The 13,913-nt window shown below is 39.4% G+C and overlaps 1 pseudogene; it reads left to right on the top strand.

Annotated features, from left to right (window-relative positions):
- Nucleotides 1-4,038: 4,038 nt before the first annotated feature.
- Nucleotides 4,039-13,710, top strand: LOC121987423 (annotated as a pseudogene).
- Nucleotides 13,711-13,913: the final 203 nt, after the last annotated feature.

Genomic DNA, 13,913 nt, shown 5'->3' with positions numbered 1-13,913 from the left:
GGATGTGCTTTTCACATTTGTACTGATGTGCAGGCGCTGAGAAATAGCAGGGCATTGACAAAGGGTGAGGTGGACCTACGAGTAGGCAATGGAGCACGGGTTGCTGCTGTTGCTGTAGGGACTTACTTTCTATCTCTGCCCTCTGGGCTTGTACTAGAGTTAGTCGATTATTGTTATGTGCCTGCATTAACTAAGAACATTATATCAGTTTCTTGTTTGGACAAGAAAGGTTTCTCGTTTACTATAAAGAACAAATGTTGTTCCGTCTATTTAAATGATATGTTCTATTGTAGTGCATCTTTGATAAACGGACTCTATATTCTAGACCTTGAGAGCCCTATCTATAACATAAATACCAAGAGGTTCAAGTCAAATGACATGAACCAAACCTACCTCTGGCACTGTCGCTTAGGTCATATAAATGACAAGCACTTATCCCAGCTCCATAAGGATGGTTTGCTGGACTCATTTGATTTTGAATCATATGAGATATGCGAGTCATGCCTACGAGGCAAGATGACCAAGACTCCCTTTAGTGGGCACAGCGAGAGAGCGACTGATTTGTTAGGACTTATACATAGTGATGTATGTGGCCCTTTCAATGTCGCTGCTAGAGGTGGTTATAGGTACTTCATCACATTTATTGATGACTTCAGTAGATATGGTTATGTGTACTTGATGACACATAAGTCTGAATCCTTTGAAAAGTTCAAAGAATGAAGTACAGAACCAGCTTGGCAAGAGTATTAAGATACTTCGATCCGATCGAGGTGGAGAATACCTTAGCCATGAGTTCCATGACTATCTAGCTGAGTGTGGGATTCTATCCCAACTCACTCCTCCTGGAACACCACAGTGGAATGGTGTATCCGAAAGGAGGAATCGTACCTTATTAGATATGGTATGATCTATGATGAGTCACACAGATCTTCCGACATACCTTTGGGGCTATGCTTTAGACACGGTAGCTTTTATACTCAACCGAGTTCCATCCAAGGCCGTGATAAAGACACCATATAGGATATGGACTGGGAGAGATGCCCAGGTGTCTTTCATGAGGATTTGGGGTTGTGAGGCTTACGTTCGACGTCAAGTCTCAGACAAGTTAGGACCCAAATCCGACAAGTGCTACTTTATTGGATATCCCAAGGAAACTAAGGGATATTACTTCTACATTCCCAGTCAGCACAAGGTAGTTGTGGCAAAGACTGGGGTCTTTCTAGAAAGGGACTTTGTTTCTAGAAAGACTAGTGGGAGCGCGTTCGATCTTAAAGAAGTTCAAGATGCGAACAATAGCACAGATGCCTCGATGGAAATTGAACTGGAACCACAAAGTGTTGTGGATGATGTTGTTCCAGGAACAACAACCAGTTCAAGTAGACATACCTCTTCGCAGTCTGATAGGGTACGTCGTCACCGAGAGATACTCATTTCTCTTGTCTGACCATGATGACGTTATGCTCATAGAGGATGAGCCTACCACCTATCAGGAAGCTGTGATGAGACCAGATTCCGAGAAATGGCTAGAAGCCATGAGATCCGAAATGGAATCCATGTACACCAACCAAGTATGGACTTTGGTTGATCCACCTGAAGGGGTAAAACCCATTGGGTGTAAGTGGGTCTTTAAGAGAAAGACTGACATGGATGAACTTATCTATAAGGGCCGCTTGGTAGCTAAAGGTTTCAAGCAGAATCATGGTATTGACTATGATGAAACCTTTTCTCCAGTAGCGATGTTTAAGTCCATTCAGATCATGCTTGCTATTGCAGCCTACCATGACTATGAGATATGGCAGATGGATGTCAAAACTACGTTTCTGAATGGAAACCTGCTCGAGGATGTGTACATGACACAACCTGAGGGTTTTGTAGATCCACAGCATACTAGTAGAGTATGCAAGCTGCATAGGTCCATTTATGGACTAAAGCAAGCTTCTCGGAGCTGGAATCTTCGATTTGATGATGCAATTAAACAGTTTGGTTTCATCAAGAACGAAGATGAGCCTTGTGTCTACAAGAAGGTTGTAGGGGATATAGTTGTCTTCCTCATATTGTATGTAGATGACATACAACTCATTGGGAAGGACATCCCTATGCTTCAGTCTGTCAATACCTGGCTAGGGAGTTGTTTCTCAATGAAGGACTTAGGTGAGGCATCCCGCATTTTAGGGATACAGATCTATAGAGATAGATCTAAGAGATTGCTTGGCCTAAGTCAGAGTACATACATTGACAAGGTAGTCCTACGGTTTGCCATGCAGAACTCCAAAAAGGGATTTCTGCCGATGTCACATGGCGTGAGTCTTTCGAAGACTCAAGGTCCCTCTTCTAGAGAGGAGAGAGACTGCATGGATCAGATCCCTTATGCCTCAGCCATACGATCAATCATGTACGCCATGATATGTACTCGACCTGATGTCTCATATGCTTTGAGCATGACGAGCAGATACCAGTCAGATCCAGGTGAAAGTCACTGGATAGCGGTCAAGAATATTCTTAAGTACTTCAGAAGGACTAAGGAATATTTTTTGATATATGGAGGCAATGATGTAAAGGGTTACAGTGATGCTAGCTTCCAGACCGACCAGGATGACTATAGATCGTAGTCGGGGTTCGTATTTTGCATTAATGGTGGTGCTGTCAGCTGGAAGAGTTCGAAGCAGGATACAATAGCTGATTCTACAACAGAAGCCGAGTACATTGCTGCATCAGAGGCAGCAAAGGAGGCAGTTTGGATCCGCAAGTTCATCACTGAACTTGGGGTGGTTCCTAGCATTGCTGACCCCATTGAGCTCTATTGTGACAACAATGGAGCTATAGCACAGGCGAAGGAACCTCGCTCACACCAGCGGACCAAACACATACTACGACGCTTCCATCTCATTCGAGAGATCATCGAGAGAGGAGATGTGAAGATTTGCAGAGTACCTACAGAGGCTAACATCGCAGATCCCTTGACCAAGGCTTTGGCACAGAGGAAGCATGATGGTCACACTAGGTCATTGGGGCTTAGAGCCTACACTGATTGGCACTAGTGCTAGTGGGAGATTGTTAGCTAGAGCCCTAGAGCCAATCATTTGATGATTGTATTTTGGACTTGTTGTATCATATTATATATAAATAAAGGCATTTGGTTTTTGGTTATTATACTTACTTATATTGGTGCCAAATAAACTAAGTATAATAATGTCCTTGAGTAGATGGTTCTCACCTATATCAATCGGTTAGTTGAACCGATAGTGAGATGATATAGGGAACACTACTCTTAATCATTCCTAGTCGAGTATTAACGTTCAGGGACAATGTTAATGCAATAAGACTAGCATGTAGGTCAACTCGATGACTTGATCTCACAAGTCATGGATATAGAGATATCAAGTTGACACATGGGTATGCCTTGGAGAATGTATACTGAATGACCCGCTATGAGAAAGTATCATGGATCGTTATATGAGTGTCATATACTTTCTCATGTGACTATTAGTATGACTACTAGTCCTTAGACCTGAAGTCACCATGGTTCCCTACATAAGGAGTTATGTACTTTAGTTTCGTCAAACGTCACCCGTAACTGGGTGGACTATAAAGGCGATTACTGGGTATGTAACAAATTATGCGGAGTTATGTGAGTGATGTAGATGGGATCTATCCCTCCTATATGATGGGAGTGACATCGGTATTCTTGATAGAGTGAGATCACGAAGTGCATGGCCATGCCCAAATGAGTCAATATAGGATATTGAGCTCATTTGATCGAGTGAGTCTACTTGGAGTTCAAGATTTAGATTGGTCAGAAGATGACACGGTCTATGCCTCACATTGATCAGTCTAGATGTCTAGGATAGAAGGACACTTGTCATATATTGTGAGGAGTCACAATTAGTAGTCACAAGGTGATGTTGGATCTCAACATTCTTGTAACATTGGGTAGTAATGATGTGTTGCTAGATACCGCTCATTACTTATGTTCCTAAATGGGTTTAGGGGCATTGCCAATGTTACAAGAACCTATAGGGTCACACACTAAGGACAATTAGATGGAGATTAGGTTCATATGATGAACCAAGAGGATTGGATTCATTTGATGAATCAAATTGGATTAAGAGTAAACCAAATTGGGCTAATTGAGTTGGACTCAAGTTGATTCATGTATTCAATGAGTCTAATTTAGATTATGACTCATTAAATCAACTTAATTTAATGAATTAGATTAATTATATTAAGTTGGCTTGAATCAAATGGTTAGATTAGATCAACCATGGAAGAGATTTGGTCAAGTTTGACTTGACTTGAGAGGAAGCGGAAGAGTCAAGTTTGACTTGCCTAATTGCCACATCATTGGTGAGATGGCAAGATGTGGACCAATGATGATGTGCCACATCATCAAAGTGTGCCACCTCATGGGAGTTACAACTCCATTCTCTTTAATGGCTACATTTAATGAGAATGGGGGTTACACCTTGGAGAAGTGGCCGGCCACTTATCATTGTGAATGAAATTGATTTTTTGATTCAAGCCTCATTATTCCTTCTTCTTCCTCTAGCTCTCCCTCTCCCTCTCCTCCTCAACTTGGCCGAACCACACATAGGTTCTAGCACACCTCTTTGTGTGTTTTTCTCCACCTACGTGTCCGTGTGGATACTTCTAGAGGAGTATCTATCTTGATACTCTCGAGATCCGGCATTTTGGACGAGCGGGATACGCGAAAGGCACGCTTCAAAGGTATAACCCTTTTCTTCATGTAGATCTAGGAGTAGTTCTAAGTTGTAAACTCGTATTCGTAAATTTTGTTCTATATTCTTCGCATGAGATCCAGTGGCATGGGTGATTCGGGGTTTCCGCGACGCGAAAAAGCAGTTTTTGCGGCCCGAAAAACCCATCACGATCCCTATCCGTCGGTGGATTACTCCCCGGAAGACCTCCGGCTAGCTCACGTAGCTCCTTGTGGGTGGAGAAACCTCACCACAACTCTCACAAGAACTTCTTACAAGCTAGGGCACAGGTAGACTACTAATAGGGGTTAACCACCTCTATTTCGTCAACCTCAACCAAGCTCCCAAGGCTTGGTTATATAGGCCACGGGTTGGAAAACCCCGCCTATCAGTCGACTGCATGTTGTCGACTGCTAAAACATGCAGTCGACTGCCCTATGTGAAAATTCGACCGTTACATCCCAACGGCTCGATTCCACACTATCCGAGCGAACAGAGACATTCTATTCGTTGCCAGTCGACTGCCCCAGTCGACTGCTAAAACATGCAGTCTACTGCTACAGTACTGCTACAGTAGCGCTACAGTGAAACCCTAAAACTAAGATTTTACTCCGAGTACAATCTCTCGTGCACTCGTACCCTCACCCTTATGACTCACTTGACGCTTCCTTTGCAGCTTTGACCTTTTGCCTTCAAGCCTACTTCCTTTGACTCTCATCCCTCGGATGCATTCAAGCCCGTGGCTCGTCCCCAATGCCATCCTTCGCGTATGCCTTGAAGTCGCTTCCCTCGGCCTTTGTCCTTGTTGCCTTGTCCACGGTCTCTCGGATGCTCCATCCTTCACCGGACCCGAAGCCATCAACTTGATTCACATGTGTATCCTGCAGTCCTGCACAACTCAAGTACACATATCAAATAACAAGGGTGAACCTAACTTAAACTCTTTGCCCAAACACCAAAACACATGGTCGCACGGACCATTGAGATTGCTCCAATAGAAACAACCAGAGGGGTTTATTACAAAAGGAAAAGAACATCTTCTATGTAAGCTCAATCGGTCTATTTATGGACTGAAACAAGCTTCAAGATCTTGGAACATCCGATTTAATGAAGTAATCTAGTCTTATGGATTTATTCAATGTCTGGATGAGTCTTGTGTATACAAGAAGTGTAATAGAAATGTGGTGGTATTTCTTGTACTATACGTAGATGACATTTTGTTAGTTGGAAATAATATCAAAGTGTTGTCGGAAGTAAGGGTATGGTTGTCCAAACAATTCGATATGAAGAACTTGGGAGAATGCGCACATATTCTAGGGATTAAAGTAATAAGGGATCGAAAGAAAAGAATGTTGTTCTTATCCCATGCTTCATATATCGATACGATCCTAGCTCATTTAAGAATGCAAGACTCCATGAAAGGTTTTTCTACCTTTTGGGCATAGAGTAGCTTTATCTAAAATGATGTCTCTGAAGACATCAAAGAAGATAGAGGACATAAAGGCAGTTCCTTATGCTTCGGCAGTTGGAAGCCTAATGTATGCAATGCTGTGTACGAGACCGGATATCTGTTTTGCCGTGGACATGGTTAGCAGATATCAAAGTAACCCTGGACAAGGATATTGGACTGCTGTAAAGCATATATTGAAGTACCTGAGAAGGACTAGAGATTATATGCTAGTATACCAGTCAGATGATTTGCTCCCTGTGGGTTACACGAATTCGGACTTCCAATCTGATAGGGACAATAGTAAGTAAATCTCGGGGTTTTGTGTTTACTTTAGGAGGTGAAGTCATAACTATGGAGGAGTGTTAAGCATTTGTGCTTTTTCGGACTCCACTATGGAAGCTGAGTATATGACAACCTCTGAAGCAGCCAAAGAAGTTGTATGGCTCAGGAACTTCTTAATGGACTTGGATGTGATTTCTGGTTTGCCCAAAATTATCATGATTTATTGTCATAATAGTGGTGCAGTAGCAAACTCGAAGGAACCATGAGCCCATACGGCGAGGAAACACATAGAGCGCAAGTACCACATGATACGAGACATCGTAAAGCGAGGAGAAGTTGTTGTCGCCAAGATTGCATCAGCAGATAACCTGGCAGATCCTTTTAGTAAGGCCCTTCCGGTGAAAGCTTTTGATTGACATGTTGAAGGAATGAGAATCAGATGTATGGCAGCGTTTAAGGCAGCATATAAGTGGGAGATTATTATAGTGTATACTAAAATCCTAGCTTTTTGTAAACATTTATTTTGAAATAAAAAATCACATTGGTCAAATGTCTACATTTATATGCTAAGTGTAGTTGTTCAATTAATTTATATTGTAGATAACATGGTGTATGGTGTCACACACAGAAGAACATGTTATCAGTTCCTTATAAATTATAAATAGTAGCTCACGACTAAGATGGATAGGAAAAAACCATTGGAATAGTCGTAGTGTAATTTAGTATTAGTTTATCTTGACTATAAAATTACACTAGTACACTCTGAGTGTATTGAGCATGACCATTTAAGGTAGTTTCTTTTTATACTGACTGCATAAAAGAACAAGAGCTTTGTTATTATGGAAGTGGGTGCTCTTAATCCTGATATAATAACAAGCGTATATATTTAATATTTATTTCTTTAATTTATCAGTGGGTGAGATTTGGTTCGATAAATCAAGAGCCCTGATAAGTTGGGAAATAATATTATTTATAGTGTGCGTTGTTGATTATAGAAGGAAACTGTGTCCTAGCAATCTAGGTTGATGATGTCCCCAAGAGGAGCTCATACGGATTGTCATGTAAACCCTGTAGGTGGACTTAGTTTGACATGACAATAAGGTTGAGTTGTACTACTCTTGGAGTTAGATATTAATTAAGTGAGTTGTCAGTAACTCATTTAATTAGTGGATATTCGATATCTTAAATACAGGGAGATTAATACACTCATGATAAGAAGGAGCCCATATAGTAATATGGGATTGGTGCGGTAGTTCAATAATAACTCTTTTGTGGTATGAGTTATTATTGATGAACTCGAGTTGGGTGTTCGGGGTGAACACGGGAAGCTCAAGTTCATCAGGAGACCAAAACCAATTACTCCTCTCGGTCCCTATTGTAACCTCTTAATTATAAAGTCTTATATCCACCTAAAGCCCTCCTTCTTACCCATCCTTAGGTGGTCGGCCAAGATAAGCTTGGAGCCCAAGCAAGGGCCGGCCAAACCAAGCCTTGGATGGGATTAAGATGTGGCCGGCCTAGCTTGGAGCCCAAGCTTAGGTGGCTGGCCACATAAAAAAATAAAAGGGAGTTTATTTTAAAATCTTTCCTTATGTGGAAGCCATGATTTTAAAAGAGAGTTTTAAAAATTGAATCTTTTCTTTTATAGTTTCTATAAAGGATTAAGAGAAAGGTTTGATATCTTTTCTTATTTGTAGTTAAAAGGAAGATTTTAATTTTTAGAAAAAACTTTCCTTAATTGTAATCATCCATATGTTTTAAAAGAGAGATTTTAATTTATAAAAGTTTCCTTTTATAACCAACCATGAAGGGAACTTAAAAGAGAAATTTTTATTTTAAAAATTTCCGGAAACAAATAAGGAAGTTTTAATTTTATGTTTAAAACTTTCCTTGTTTAGTGCACATGATGTGGTCGGCCATTGAAAGATTAAAAGGAAGTTTTAATTAAATTTTCCTTTTTAGTCATTGGCAAGGAAAATAAGAAATTTTTAATTATGTTTAAAACTTTCTTTATTTGTCATGACCAAGGATTATAAAAGAGAGGGAGGGGTTGCCCCATGATACAACACATCTATTATTCCTCCCCTCTCTTCCTTGGTGGTGGTCGGCCCTCTTCTTCCCCTATTCTTCTTCCTTGGTGGTCGGAGGCATCTCATCTCTAGGAGTTGTTGGTGGCCGGATCTTATTAGAGGAAGAAGGAGAGATAGGAGGCATTGTTTCTTAGCATCCCTTGGAGCTTGGTTGTTGGCCGAAGTTCTTCATCTCTAGGAGATTGTTGGTGGCCGAAACTTGGAAGGAAGAAGAAAGTTTTGGTGGAGTCTCGTCTTGGTAGATCGTCGCCCACACGACGTCCGAGATAAGAAAAGGAATACAATAGAAGATTGTGAGGTCTATAAGCTACAAAAGGTATAACTAGTTATTTAATTCCGCATCATAACTAGTTCATCTTTTGTATATATCTTGAAAAACCAAACACAAGAGGCTATCGATTTTTAGTTATCGTTTTGTAATCGATTTTTTCGTTTTGGTTTCATGTTTCGATATTGTGCTTCTATTGAGGTCTTCGTAGTTAAGCCTAGGTTACTTAAGAAGTTTAAATATCTGATTTCTTTGAAAGGCTTAGTGTATTGAGGTCTTCGAAGCGGAAATCATTAATTAGTTATACCTTTCTTTGTAGCTAATGAACTCTTGATCTTCTGTTATATTCCTCTCCTCCTCTTGGACGTCGTGTGGGCGACGATCTACCAAGATTACTCCACCCGAACCACTTCTTTGCCTCCAAGAAAATTGGCTACCAAGGGATGTCAAAATTGGAAATTTCCTTCTCTTATTCTTCCCCTCCAAACAACCGGCCACCAAGGTGATAGAGCTTGATGTGCCGCTGACCTTAAGGGAAGAAAGCAAAAGAGAAGAGAAAGGAAGAGAACCGACCACCAAGGATTAAAGGAGATGTGATCCGCCGGCCCTTAGGGAAGAAACAAGGGTGCCAGCCACAATGAAGAGGAGAGGAGGCAAGCCTTAGGTTGTGTACTCATGAGGTACCCTCTTCCTCTCTTTTATAATCTTTGGTCATGGCAAAAAAGGAAAGTTTTAAACATAATTAAAACTTCCTTATTTGTGACCTCCCTTTAAAAAAGTAAATTTTAACAACAATTAAAATCTCTCTTTTCTAAATTTCCTATTGTACATGGCAATAAAAGAAAGTTTTAAAATTAATCTCTCTCTTTTAAATCATGTAAATATCTACAAAAAGGAAAGATTAAAATTAAAACTTCTCTTTTAAATCATGGTTACCAAAAAGGAAAGTTTTATCAAAAATTAAAATATCTCTTTTAGACATTATAGATAACTACAAATAAGGAAATATTTTAACAAAATTAAAATCTCTCTTTAATCTTTTGTAGATAGTTATAAAAGGAAATATTTTGAAAGTTAAAACTCTCTTTTTAAAACCATGAGGATGACTATAAAAGGAAAGTTTTTAATACAAAATTAAAAACTCCCTTTTATTCTTATGTGGCCGACCCCTAGCTTGGACACCAAGCTTGGCCAGCCACTACTAGGCTCCAAATTAATGCTTGGTCGACCCCCCTTGCTCCAAGCAAGGATGTGCCCGGCCCATTACTTGGGTAAGAAGTGGACTTTGTGGATACAAGACTTTATAGAGGCTACAACAGGGACCAAGAGGAGAAATTGGTTTTGGTCTCCCGATGAGCTTGAGCTTCCTGTGTTCGCCCCGAACACCCAACTCAAGCTCATCAATAATAACTCATACCACTAAAAAGTTATTATTGAATTACCGCACAAATCCTAAATTACATTATGGGCTCCTTCTTATCATGAGTGCATTAGTCTCCCTGTGTTTAAGATATCGAATGTCCATTAATTAGATGAGTTACTGACAACTCACTTAATTAATATCTAGCTCCAAGAGTAGTGCCACTCAACTTCATTGTCATGCCGGACTAAGTCCACCTGCAGGGTTTTCATGACAATCCTTATAAGCTCCTTAAGGGAACATCTTCAATCTAGATTTACTAGGACACATTTTCCTTTTATAATCAACAACACACCATATAAATAATATTATTTCCCAACTTATCGGGCCTATTGATTTAACTAACTAAATCTCACTCATTGATAAATTAAAGAAATACATACCAAGTATATGTACTTGTTATTATATCATGATTAAGAGTACGCACATCCATAATAACAGAGGTTTTGTTCTTTTATGTAGTCAGTATAAAAAAAAACTACCTCAAATGGTCCTGCTCAATACACACATAGTGTACTAGTGTAATTTTATAGTCAAGATAAACTAATACCAAATTCCACTACAACCACTCCAATGGTTTGTCCCATTCCATCTTGGTTGTGAGCTTCTATTTATAATTTATAAGGAACTGATAACATGATCTTCTGTGTGACACCATACATCATGTTATCTACAATATAAATTAAATGGACAACTGCTTTTAACATAAATGCAAACATTTGACCAATGTGATTCTTATGTTCATACAAAAAGCTAGGCTTTTAGTATACATCCCAACACTAAGGACCTTTCCTCCATTAGATTAGATGAATTATTCTCAGAGTTTGAATTACATGAACAGACTAATACACCTATGGCTTAGAAAGGTATTTCTTTGATTGCATGTACGAGCAGAACGCAAGAAGCAAAAGCAAAGCGCAGAATTGAACCCGAGTTCGAAGAAGAGCCAGACTTAGATGACGACGACGATGAAATCACAGCCGAGATGGTGAATCTGGTACGAAAACTCTACAAGAAGAAGAAGGGATTCACTAAAAAGAACATCAAGAAAGTGATTCAGTCCAAGATGGTGCAAGCAAATCCAAAAATGAAGACCGAGGTAACCTGCTATGGCTGCAACAAGAAGGGACACATCAAAGCTAACTATCCGAACCAAAAGGAAAGAAAGAAACAAAAGAAGAAGAAAGCACTGCAGGTGACATGGGATGAGTCTTCCTCTGAAGATTCTGACGAAGAGCTCGAATAGATGAGCTTCCTCGCGCTTACGGCCCGGGAACAAGTCGATGTATCAGAAACCGAGAGCGAGTCACAAACTGAATTCGAGAGAAACTATGGATCCATATCCATTTCTGAAGGGCCTAATCCCACTGTAAGTACTTCTCAAATAACTAAACTGCATAATTTAGTTAATTATCTTATGGGTAAGTTAGCCAAATCCAATGCCCGGGTTAAGTCACTCCAAAAGGAGGTAACACTCACTACAACAAATATGACTTTCCACAGCGTGTCATCAACGACACACGGTTAGGGCGCACCATTAATAATAGTTTTTATGCGTGCTCAATTAAGTGCGCTGTGGATAGTATTATATTTTTACAAATAACGGTGTGTAAAAAACGCTGTCAAGAGACTTTTTTACAACGTGTAGAGTGTGCTGTTAAAACTTAATATTAAAGGCTTACAGAGCACGCTGTTAATATTATTATATTTATATAAATGACGGCATATAAAAAAATACACACTATCGATAAATATTATCTATGGTGTACAAATCATACTGTTAAAATAAAATATTAACATCATGCAACGTGTTGTTAAAATTTAGAGATGTTATTTATCATTCTTAAGTGAATTTTATTCCTCAATTTTATTTACTCCTAAGCCTAAAGCCTTTGTTCGAACATGCCTCGACGACTTCCTCTCCATCTCATCACTGTCAAAACCTTCATTCCCTCTCCCTACCAAAATATTCATTATCCGTTTGCGTCCTTCGTCGCTGGGGCTGAAGCGACCCTTCACATTGCCCTCAAAGACAAGAATGAGGAGGATGTAGAGAAGGCAGTTGACACAGTTGGGGGTCGAATTAGGGTTCCAGGGGAAGGGACAGGGAGACGTATCAGGTGACCAAATACGATTATCATTCAAGTTCCAGGGGATGGGAGAGCTCTCCTCAACCATCTCACGTCACCTCCTCCGGGCCGTTAGAAGACCTTTAGGGATCTTGATCTTGGTTTATAAGGTAACTCCCCTTTTCTGAATCCTAAGCTTTGTTTTTCTCCCTTTCCGCTTCAATTTCTTACCTCTGAGGAGCGCTTCTGGCCTCCTCTATGATTTTAGTATTGGATAGAGTGGATGGATGATGAGCTTGATGACCTCAAGCGGCAAGGCCTCTTCTCCAGTGAAGAGATTCGAGATTGTTTGCCACCGTAAGGACTTTGAGTTATCGCCTCAAGCGCTACTCCCCATTGAAGTAGGATTTTATAGCATATATTGAGTACGAGAAGCAACTTGATGCCCTCCACAGCCTCTAAAAGCGGCAAGCTCACTGACAAAGGTATTTTTAAAAAGAACAAGAAGAAGAAATCAAAGATATAGAAGAGGCCCTTATTTGACATCACAGGGGTCCTAAGGATGTTGGATATATACCAGAGTGTCACAATGAGATAAGGGGGGATTTAGTTCTCTGATTCAAATACCTTGAGTTTTGCAGAGACAAAAGACATGGAAGGATGAAGCAGGAACAAAGATGAAGTTTTTCGAGTTTGTAGTCCCTCTTCTTTGTTTTTTTTTTGTCTTTGAATTTGTTTGATTATGAGAGAATGATGCTTAAGTTGCATTCCTAGTCTCCATCAAAATGTCTTTGATATAAGTTTCTGGAATGTTAATGAGTTATGGTAATTCACTTTTTGAACTATATTTTTTATTAATTTATAGTTTAGAACTTGATTTGAACTTAAATGAAGAAAAAACTTTACTATGTCTTATTTTATCTAAAAATGATATATTTGGTTATTAGACATGTCCTCCAAGTAATACTCTCTCATTGTGGATTGATAGACATCAGGTTCATATAATAATTGGCAATTTACTTAGTATTAATATTCTTGATATTTGCAGGTCCTAGCACAAATAATTAGATACCATCCAAAGCTTTTTGGACTTTGGATTTATGTTGCAGCATGGAAGTTTGATCAAAATTTGAATGTTGCAGTTGCTCATGCTCTCATGAAAAATGGTCTCAGGACTTGCCCTAATTCAAAAGATCTATGGCTGGAGTATCTTCAAATGGAACTAACTTATCTTAACAAGTAGCTCGAAAAGTTTGCTTGCATTTCTAATTTGTTTCCATAAATTGATGATTAAATACTTGTGTTTTATTATTTTTCTATTGACAAAGTCATCAATTTATAACATGTCTCTAATAGTTTGTTACTTGAAGAAAAGTGGTATCTAAGATGTGTAGAAATTTACTAATCCTCATTCTCTTTCCATTGCATTTTATTGTTTTTTCTTACAATATACTTTTGTTCTCTATATACTTATAATGCTTGATAATTGTTTCTTGTTTATGTTTGTGTTTTTCTTGCTCATGTTAACATCTTACCAGTCTTTCTTTATAGTTGGGGCGGCATTAAGCCGACCAAACTTTAATTGTAAATGCACAGAAAGTTAGTGAGTGACCCTCCCT

The sequence above is a fragment of the Zingiber officinale genome, chromosome 5B, assembly GCF_018446385.1.
Source record: "Zingiber officinale cultivar Zhangliang chromosome 5B, Zo_v1.1, whole genome shotgun sequence".
NCBI lineage: Eukaryota > Viridiplantae > Streptophyta > Magnoliopsida > Zingiberales > Zingiberaceae > Zingiber > Zingiber officinale.
This window is presented reverse-complemented; position numbering and strand designations above follow the sequence as displayed.